A 223-nucleotide genomic window follows, 5' to 3' on the forward strand; every position below is an offset into this window, starting at 1 on the left:
TACTGACCCTCTGACAGTGCAGCCCTCCCTCAGTACTGATCCTCTGACAGTGCATCACTCCCTCAGAACTTACCATCTGACAGTGCAGCACTCCCTCAGTACTGACCCTCTGACAGTGCAGCACTCCCTCAGTACTGACTCTCTGATAGTGTAGCACTCCCTCAGTGCTGACTCTCTGACAGTTTAGAACTCCCTCAGTACTGACCCTCTGACCGTGCAGCAC

This window comes from Carcharodon carcharias, chromosome 4, assembly GCF_017639515.1.
Source record: "Carcharodon carcharias isolate sCarCar2 chromosome 4, sCarCar2.pri, whole genome shotgun sequence".
Lineage (NCBI taxonomy): Eukaryota > Metazoa > Chordata > Chondrichthyes > Lamniformes > Lamnidae > Carcharodon > Carcharodon carcharias.